Source organism: Gopherus flavomarginatus, chromosome 11 (genome assembly GCF_025201925.1).
Source record: "Gopherus flavomarginatus isolate rGopFla2 chromosome 11, rGopFla2.mat.asm, whole genome shotgun sequence".
Taxonomy (NCBI): Eukaryota; Metazoa; Chordata; order Testudines; family Testudinidae; genus Gopherus; species Gopherus flavomarginatus.
The window spans coordinates 47,633,889-47,643,019 of NC_066627.1; the positions used below are offsets into that span (position 1 = coordinate 47,633,889).

The 9,131-nt window shown below is 47.7% G+C and overlaps 1 protein-coding gene across 6 annotated transcripts in view; it reads right to left on the bottom strand.

Moving 5' to 3' along the window:
* The window catches only part of MYT1 (myelin transcription factor 1), a 111,561-nt gene extending 106,570 nt beyond the window's left edge, over positions 1–4,991 (bottom strand). For all 6 annotated transcript variants that reach the window (XM_050918715.1, XM_050918718.1, XM_050918716.1 and 3 more), the window contains exon 1: positions 4,820–4,991. The gene's annotated coding sequence lies outside the window, so the exon portion shown is untranslated. The remainder of the gene's footprint in view (positions 1–4,819) is intronic.
* Positions 4,992–9,131: the final 4,140 nt, after the last annotated feature.

The following is a 9,131-nucleotide window of genomic DNA, read 5'->3' on the forward strand; positions in this document are numbered from 1 at the left end:
CACCCTCCCGCCCTCGGTTATTCCTCTGCCCTAGAGGCCGGATCTCTCCGCCTGGGGCTGTCGATTGGTTCCCCTTTGCAGGGAGCAGGGTGCAGAGCGCAGCCGGAGCTGACACGTGCAGGGAACAGACCTGATCAAGCCAGCTCGTCTTCTCAGCCCCAGATCACAACATATTTTCACACGGTGGGATTGGGGAGGGGGTGGAGAAAACTGCTTCCAGCCGGGTGAAGCTTTGAAAATGAGACTCTCCCTCTCAGTTAAATGCAAGGAACCAGAACGCGCAAAGGCGCGCGCCCTGGGCGAGGCAGACCAGAGGGTTAAAGTGTTTCCAACATGTCTGAGTAAAATGGCAGCTGGTCTGACGCGCTGCACACCCAGCTCAGCCCGGCGGGGATCATATGACTTCCAGTAATAATTCAAAAGCTTTCTCCGGCAAGTCGGTGTGATCTGGTTACAAGGATGCTGACCAGCAGCCCCGGCCAGGCAGCCTCTCCGCGCTTTAAGGCTGCAATCCGCAATAAATAAATCACTTTTTTTAAAAAAAATGTAACCGGGCTGAAGGGTTTTTTTTTTGTTTTTTTTTTGGCAATTGTGCCAAGACAGTGTCAAGAGTGGCATGCATCCAGCTAGGGAGCAATGCAACCTCCCCCCACCCCCCGACAGGGACAGACTGGAGAGGCAGGTAGCGGTGTAACTTGACATGTGAAATGCACGTGCAATGGAGCTTCTGACCAGCGCAGCGCGCTCCCCCTGCCAAATGCGAATACATGGGGGGGAGGGGGTTAAGAGTCCATGGGCCGGGTTCTGCTCCCACTTTCAGCTCAGGAGTGACTCCAGTGTCAGGGAAGGAAGAGCAAGCCCCGTGTCTAGAGCTGTTGCAAGCACCCCCAGCATGCACAGGAGCTGCTCTCCCAGGACGGGACTCAGCCCCCCTGTCATTAGAGGCTCCACGTGCCTCCCTCGCTTCCAGCCAGCTCCGAGCACCGGACTTTCTGCTTCAGCGGCTCTTCCCCTTCCGAGTCAGCCTGGGGCTGCCCACCCACGAGCTCTCCCCTGCTCCACTCCTGACCATGCCCTGCAGTTTGCTGCTTTGATTAAGTCCCTGCTAGAGAGCAGCTCTACCCAGCTGCTTTATTCTCAAGGGTCATTACTGTCTGCAGCTCCCCGGTTTGAAGTCACCTGCTCCTGCTGTTCCCCCCAGTCCCCCGGGATGAGCCGTAGGAAATCAGCATTTGGCCGGCACCAGTAACGCAAACAAACCAGCATCGCACAGCCCAGGGAGGCACAAAGGCCAGCAGGGACCCCGGAGCCAGCCTGACACACCGCAACGGGACTGGCAGGGGCACTGGCCTGTCACTGGAGCCACCCATGCGGAGCCCCCCCCAGTCCAGCTAGGAGCTGAAGTTTATTAGTTTCACGCATCTTAGGTCTCTAACCGCCGCCCCCCCCCCCTTCAGTGTCATACCCCTAGCGCCTGTACAGATATTTACAGACACTGGAGTGAAGGAGAGGGGGATGCGTAGGGGGGCAGGAGGCTGTAATGTTGGCTTAAGAGATAAAGGTGGGAAATATTTCATAGACTAACAGGGTTGGAAGGGGCTTCAGGAGGTGCCAGTCCAGCCCCCTGCTCAAAGCAGGACCAAGCCCCAACCAAATCTAAGGAATTGGAGCAAGGCGTTATTTATGCGAGGCTCAGAAATTCCCACCACAGTGTATTTTTAAAGGAGTTTTTATAAAGGAGAGAGTGCAGGTGAGAGAAGGTGTGTTGGGGGAGGTCTTTTGCGGTCACCGTTTTATTGAATTGGGGACCCTGTTGTCAAAAGGTGAAATTCACCCTTGTTTAGAGAAGCAGCAGGAGACCCCTGACTTAAGTGATGCCTCTGGGCCTCTGGACAGGTACCAGGGAACCTGGGTGGAAATTAAGCAGGGAAGCGAGGACTGGCCCTGTGTTCTCTTTCATCCGGATTAAAATCTGCCCCCACCTCGCAGGAGCCCACGTGCGAGTTGTGGCGTAGCTGCATTTCTGCTGAGTGCACCGAATGCTTCAGCCCAGGTCCTCCCCCCAAGGACGGTCGTGCAGTTAAAAGGTTAGCGAAGAGCCATGAAGGGCGATCAGATGACGCCTTCCACGAGACTGCCTCCTCTTACAACAAACCTAGCTACAACGGGCTTCGTGTGGCGGATCGGTTTTAAACGTGCGCCTCTAAAAACATCCCATTCTCGGCTCTTAAAAAACCAACCACAAACCAATGGAGACTTCACTTATGCTAGGCAGCTATCTGGGAGGGACAGAAGGGGGGCTTGCCTGCAGAGCTCCTCTGATAAACACCCGTGTTGTCTTCCCACATGTAGCCCCAGGGTGACTAATATTTATTAATAACCTTCCTTCGAAGGAATCCCATCAAACACCCGTGGGAGGCTCTAGGAGGCAGGGATTACAGGACACAGAGGAGATTGCGCTGTTTTCACCCTCTTGGTTGTTAGAGCATCCCTGCATGCACTGTGTCCTCCCTATAAACAGGAGAGAGGTGAGCAGGCAGCTCCCTGTTCTACGAGCACACCCCTCCAGGGCTGGCCCTCCAAGCTAATTTTGCAAGTGCAGTAGTTGTTACTTGCGGCATAGGATACCTGGCCCCCAATGCAAATAAACTGCTGTGGTCTATTGGTACCTGCAGCTAGAAGTGCGATCTATAAATACACTTCGCCACTTAGCAATTCTGTCTGAATTTGCAGCTAGTCACAAAACAAACTTTCCCGAGTTCCCTTAAGGGTGAAATAGCTCTTCCCAGAGCCCCTCTGACCATTGGGAGCTGAAGGATACACAATTCCCCCTTCCCCAGAGAGTGATCTCGGCCTCCACAAGGCACAGGCAAACGGGGAGTGTGTGTGTGTCAGTCACAGCTTAACAACCAACTTCCCTTAGTTGTTTGGGAGCCTGGAACGCTAGAGCAGAGAACGACCGCCGCCGTCAAACGGGTTTGTGCTTCCTTCCCCTGCAGCAGAGCCCTGCCACAATGTGCTGCCGCTGGAACAATAAACAGCATCATACAAAGAAGTGTACAGGCGGCATCTTTCCTTCTGGTTTCTATGACAGCATCAGCGACAAACCTGCCATAAACTCTAATTCCTGGAGCCCTCGCGCTCCCCCCGCCCCCTTTTGTCTGCCATTAATTAAAGGGACCATATGGAAAAAGCTGATAATAACAGCAGATGAGCCAACGAGAGAGAGAGGGGGAAATAAAAGAAGCGGTAGGGAGACGGGGAGGACTTCGCCTGAAATTACCTTTCCTGGGGAAAGGATTAGAATACAAGCAGAGGGGCCAACAATAGATGGAGGCTAAACATAGCGACAGGGTCTGTTTGTGGCAATGGCTGTCCTGCAAAACTACACACTAGTGCTGAGTAAGTCAGACAGCAAAGCAGGGGGAGCCCCCCAGACAGCCAGGTCCTGTATCCAAGCCAAGCTCGGAGCGAACAATTCGCTTCAGAACAGGGGACAAGGGAGGATTTCAAGGCACAGATCCTGATGACTCACCCCACAAAGGCCTCCTGCCCGTAGGTATCGGTTTCGTTCAGTGGTATATGTCCATCTTATTGGGACTTGCTCTTTTGTGTGCACGGGTCACTCAAACGAGATAACCTTGAACGTGTCTGAGTTTGTGTTTTCCAACTGCTACAAGAGATGGTTCCCTTAGTGTTCTCCCTAATACAGAACCACCTCTGCCGTCCAGCAAACTGGTCCTTTCGCTCCAGCACCCAGGAGCAAGGGACGGGTTTCCCTTGCTGTACGAACCTTTTGCGGGATTTTTAACTTTTCGGTGAAATTGGTAAAGCGATCATTCAAGCAAAGCCTCTGATCAAAGCTAACTAAAAATAAGCCTTCAGATGTCTTTTTGTCATGGTAAACAGAGAACACGAAAGCAAACATGGCACATTTTCCTCATTTCTCCTCACTATAAATAGAAAAGTGGAAAGTAGTCAGAAAAAAAAAAGTCTACTAGTTGAAACAGCCAACGCATGGTCTTTGAACACAGCACATCAACCTGCTTTCAAGTGCATGCAATTTTTAATAGGTTCTTTCCTATTTTTTTAAAACTCATTCTCTTCACTTAGTTGAAGGGAAATGCAAAGCTCATTAATGATTTAAGAGTAAGACCCAGCAGACCTAAGATATTGGCCTGCGTCTTTCGTACAAGGCAAACAAGAACAAAATATGTAACACCCCCCCCCTTTCCTCTTCAGTAGTTTAAGAAAAAAAGAAAAGAAAACCCAGAGAGATCACAACCTCAGATAGAAGAGTCAGTCACAACATCGGCCCCTGTTCAGTACCTTGGACGGGAAGTTACCATGCAAGATATCCCAGTGAAAAACTACGGAGCTTGCCTTTTTTTCTTCTCCCTTTACGAAGCTTCTTCTGTTAAAACCACAGTGATTTCTCCTGATAAACATCCACAGATCTCTATGTCCACAGACATATCTGCTCTTCCAGAAAGTTTCCCAGCTGAATACGATGCTGTCTTCTGCCCCCCCTCCCGCCCCCGCTAAAGCTCTCTTCAGTCAGAAGCATAACAACATGTCCACTAGAGTCTCAGAGAAAAAGATGAACCTAGGAATAACCATTATCTTAATAAAACCGCCTTGGTTCTCCGATGCAATTTTAAAACAACAAACCCTGCCTCCAAGAGCCAAGCCTGCATCTGTTTACATTAGCTGTGGTCTCCGAGAACCCCTTCCTCTGCTCTGTACCAATCCAAGGTGAACCCCCCACCCCAACAGCATTATCTGCCTTTGTCAGAGAAAGAACATAATATTGACTTACCTTTTCCCCACAGCTATTGTCTGCCCCTTTTCAACATGACATCACGGAAAGCAATCATGAAATTTACACGGGGAGGGGGGAGAGGTTGGAGGTGCGGGGGGGAGAGGGAGTTGTTGGAGGTTTGCCCACTTGCCTACACCGGTAACATGCGTGTACGATGGTTTGTTGGTTTCAGTTAAATAGCTGATGCTCCTTAGTGTGTGAACTCTTAAGCCTGCTAAAGGCAATGTCTCATTTACTTAATGACCGCTCTCATTAATGGAAATGGCACAGAGGGGGCTTGATGCGCCTTCCCTTTGTAAATACACTACCCATGAACCCTTGGGGTTGCAATATATCTGTTTACTCTCCGAGGTGAAATACATTTACAGTATAACATCAAAGAGACGGGACCGCTGACTTTTTGGAGTGGAGAGCAAGCGAGCTGGGGCGCTGCTCGACCCGCCGCCCCCTCCTGTTTTTGCACCCTCCCCCCGCCGCCAGACCCATCAGAAAGGGCCTGATTTTGCCCAAGATGATTCATAATTAATATGCAGAAGAGTTGGGGCTTCTTTTCCACCACGCACGCACAAGGGCTGCGAATGGTACAACTGCCATCCTCATCCCCCCCGTGCATTCCCTTCCTATGGTACAGTCCAATAATTCCTAATAGCAACAACCAGGGAATGACAGATGCCCTAGGTTAGCACAGCTACAGCGAAAGTACTTTACAATATTTATTGGTGGTTAGGAAGATGACCTATCATCATAAAGAAGAGACTGGGAAATTTATCGCCTATATGAAACAGGAAGTATTGCATATTAGCCGATGTACATATTCAGGGGCCGGTTATTATAGTGTATATATTTATTTCTTTCTTTCAAAAAGCACCACACACAACGTTCCCAGAAAACACCCCTCCTTCAAAAAAACAGGAAGGGAGGAGGGTGACGGATAAGGTTTCAGATGGTTCCATTTGTTTCTTTCCGCTGAAAGCACAAGAATGATCCTTCTAAAAACAGCTCCACAGTCTCTTGTGTGAGTGACTGTGTGTGTGGATCGCTTCTTCCTGGAAGCCTGCTTCCCTCCCGGAAAGAGACTCTGCTCCCTCCACCCCATCCAAGAGCTATCCTCAGAATATCCCCTCCTCCCCCTCACAGGCCTCATCACCACCCATGAGGTGTGCCGTGGAGCTGACACGTGCTGTGTTGTCCCGGATCTTGTCAGAGAGACCCCCCCCTACCCCCAAGGGCAAGCAAAGACAACCGTTATCACCTTTCCCCTGTGTTGGACTGGTGCATTAGCACTTTTAATCGGCGTCGATTGTAACTTTGGAAAATCGTGGCGGAAATATGATCCGATTGAATTAAGCTCTTAGCACTGGAGACGGATATTCTGCACTTCCTAGCCTGTCCTCCCCCCCTCCCGGAGGTGACTGGACTGTCCTCTTAATGGAGATTTTAAGACAGACTGCAGCTCACACATGGACTAAACCCCGCCAGAGATGTTAGAGCCAGAGAGCGGTTGCAGAGTGAGGCAACCCAAGTCGAGTTCGGGGCCTCTGGTCCGCCATGGCTGGTCTGGAGGGACCCTGCGAGCCAAATGGCTGACCTTCTCCCTGCTGGAGCTCGCCCAGGCCCGCACGGACAGAAAAGCCAAGAGAAGACAAAAGTTGCAACCTGAGCATTGTCAAACACCCCACTAAAGTCATTTATTCTCCTTCCCAAAGCACGGGGAGCAGCGGAACGTCTCGCCTGTGTCCTCCTTTATGGCGCAGTTGTGTGTGCGAGAGACAGAGGAAAAGGCAAGGACAGTTATTCCGAGGTAGATTTCTGCCCTGATAATTCACGTCATAAAGAAGAACTGGGCGTGTCATGGCGGGCCCTGATCCTATTCTCACCCAAACCAATGGCATTGAGCGTCCCGGGTACCACAAAGGGCCGCACGGAATAACATTCAGATAAAATTCCATTTGGCCACCCAGCTCCTCACCCACCACTCCACTATTGGGCCAAAGCCCATGGCCTTTCGTTAGTTAGTTTGGACTATTTCTATTTGCAATGTCTTGTTTTAGGATTTCATGTAACATTCTAAGCCTAGAACATCCAGCGCGCCTTGGAAAGGATCATCTCACAGTGCCCATTTCCATGACTGCTACTGGCTCTTGCCTAAGCTTCTGAAGCCATTAACATGAAAGGACGAATTCAGCTGAGAGTACTCCTGAAAAGCCATTTTCTATCTCCCTGGGACATGCTGCGAGGACAGGGATATTTTACATCCTAAACCTTTGGCATTCAGAAATTCTATTAAAACTCTTATCTCCAGGCAGCAGGCCCGGTGCTACACTGCATCTTCATTGTTCTGCATCCAAGATAGAATCAAAAGGGAGGAATCCAGCGCGATCAGCTTCATTCTGTTAACAATACTGGAGGGTACTCGTGGCTGCTATTTAATTCAGCCAGGTAACACTAAAACTTGGGAAACAAAAGCAAACCAGATAGGATGGAAAATAAGAGGAAAAGGTGTTTGTGTGTAGGCATATGTGCGTTTAAACACACACGACTTCTAAACTTATTTACCCTGAAACTCCAAAGTCAATACAATGGACTCCTGATGCAAAACCTCAACAAAAAACAAAAGAAGTTAGTTTGCAAACTGGTAAATCCAAACAAACTAACCTAGATTTAGACGCAAAATAGGACAGTGTACGGCTAGAGTTTATCGTTATCACCAAGATGTTGCTAAAGAGAAACAAAATATTGAGGTTATTATTTGTCTTAAACCTAACGTGTTTGTTTTTGTTAAACCAAGATAAGTTGCTTACCTGCTTAATTTATGTATCGTTAAACAATACATGGCAAACATTGAGAAAATTGGAGGGGCGATTTAAGACATTAGCATATAAAGTTTTCAACTTTTAAAAGCCTCCGTAAAGCTGAGAAAAGAGAGAGAGAAACCAGGCAAACACTGGACAATCAGCACTGGTGAAATGGACAGCTCCCGCCAGAGTTTATAGCAGCCACTGTCCAAAACGATTTGGGAATACCCGCCCCGTGCTAGCTGCTACAGTTAAGATCACAGCTAAGCAAAACCTTCGAACAACTTACTATCTTCTGTTCTCTTAAGTGATCCATATGTCAGAACAAGACATTACTTGAAGCACAGAATGTTGTAAAACACAAATGTTAATTAATAATTTTTAAGTTATGTTATTTCTGAATTCTAAGTAGCCACTTTTTAATAGAGGAAGAGTTAGCATAGGGTCCACATTTTAAATATGGCTCTTTTCCTTTAAGGTATTGGGAAACGTTTGTAAATCTGAGCCTGCAAATTGAAACTGACACGTTTACAAGTCATTGATAGGTGTCCTGCAATATGAATATGGAAAGATTTAAAAAACAAAAACGGATTATATTCATTATAAAAGAGCCTGGATGAGTCCATTAAAAATCGAATTAAAGGTCTATGTTTGAAGGTTGTTTAAAATACAAGCGCAGTTATTTTTGTATATCCAGACATAAAAATGCTAAGCTGCAGTTTACTTGCGTCCTACAGACTCTTTGCAAGCACTTTAGGTCTCAAACTTTATGCATTTGCAATTGACACCAATTTCTACGGCTACCAGCTGGGGGTGAAAGATTTTTCTTGTTTCTTTCTGAAAGCTTCGATGCAGATGGGCTGGCTGCCTTAATGCCTCAGACTACAATTAGTGCTGTTGTATGCCGAATAGAAATGGCCAGCATTAATATTGTATATGGAACAGCTGAAGGGTTGGGGGAAGAAAGACCTGCCCACTACAGGCCCCTGGCAGATGGAACATCACCGCACACGTACAAAAACTTTTCATATCCCTCGTGTTTCTCTTGATTTACACACTTTCCCCAAGGAGAAAACTTCTTTGTCTAAAAAAATTCTTTTTGACAGTTGGAAGATTATTTTTTAAACTACTACTAATTTCTTTAAAGACACCAGCCTCCTTATCAGTTCCATGCAAATCTTTGCAATATCAACCGTGCATTTTCTATATGGCATTTAAACACAAAAAAACAAAACAACACTTGTCTGCATTGTGTCCCGGCAGTGAAGAGCAATTGTTAGGACACTCCATCAACGTCTTAACAGGCTTTAGTCAGCTTTATATTTGAGCTACCCCCTATTTATCCACTAATATGCAAAAGCGGAGAACTCTGGACAAAGCTGTGATGAGAAACAAACACAGAGAAAAAGACCCCTTACCCGCATCCATTTTTTTTTTTTGCAATAAACCGAATCATTAATAACAAAGCATTATCTGGAGTCTAATTTCAGCAAGAGCAGGCGAGAGGCACACAC